The sequence below is a fragment of the Triticum dicoccoides genome, chromosome 7B, assembly GCF_002162155.2.
Source record: "Triticum dicoccoides isolate Atlit2015 ecotype Zavitan chromosome 7B, WEW_v2.0, whole genome shotgun sequence".
Classification (NCBI taxonomy): Eukaryota; Viridiplantae; Streptophyta; class Magnoliopsida; order Poales; family Poaceae; genus Triticum; species Triticum dicoccoides.
This window is the reverse complement of record NC_041393.1, coordinates 609073896-609074412: the sequence shown is the minus strand read 5'-3', so window position 1 is coordinate 609074412 and position 517 is coordinate 609073896.

The window sequence follows — 517 nt, the reverse complement described above, 5'->3', positions numbered from 1 at the left end:
TGGCCCCCCTGGTTTTGGCCCGCTCTGCAGCGCCACGCCACGCACTAACCACCTCACAGCAATGCGCCAAGCCGCCCTGGCAGCCAACAGCGCCGCCGACAGAGCTTTTGGCGGCACGCCGGCGTCCGCAGCGCGCCTCTGCCACGGTCGGCGCCACCAAAGCCACCCCGGCTCGCCACCTGCCCCTGGAACAGTGCGAGCTCATCCGCAGCCTCGTCCTCTAGCGCTCGTCGCCGCCACGTCGCCCAAGCTACAGGGAGGCGGTTCACCGTCGTCCTTATCGCCGGCCGCCTCGGAACCGACCTCCACCACGTATATAAGGGCCCCGGAGCTCAATCGAGACCTCGAGCAACCTCAAATGACCTTCCTAGTGCTACCTTGGCCAGCAGCCGAGGAGGGGAAGGTCGCCGCCAAGCCTCGGCCGATTCCATTGCCACCAGTGCCTCTCCCTCTCGACTCTCTCCACCAAGAACTCTCCCTTCCTCTCGCGAGCACAACCCCACGCTAAATTTTGGCC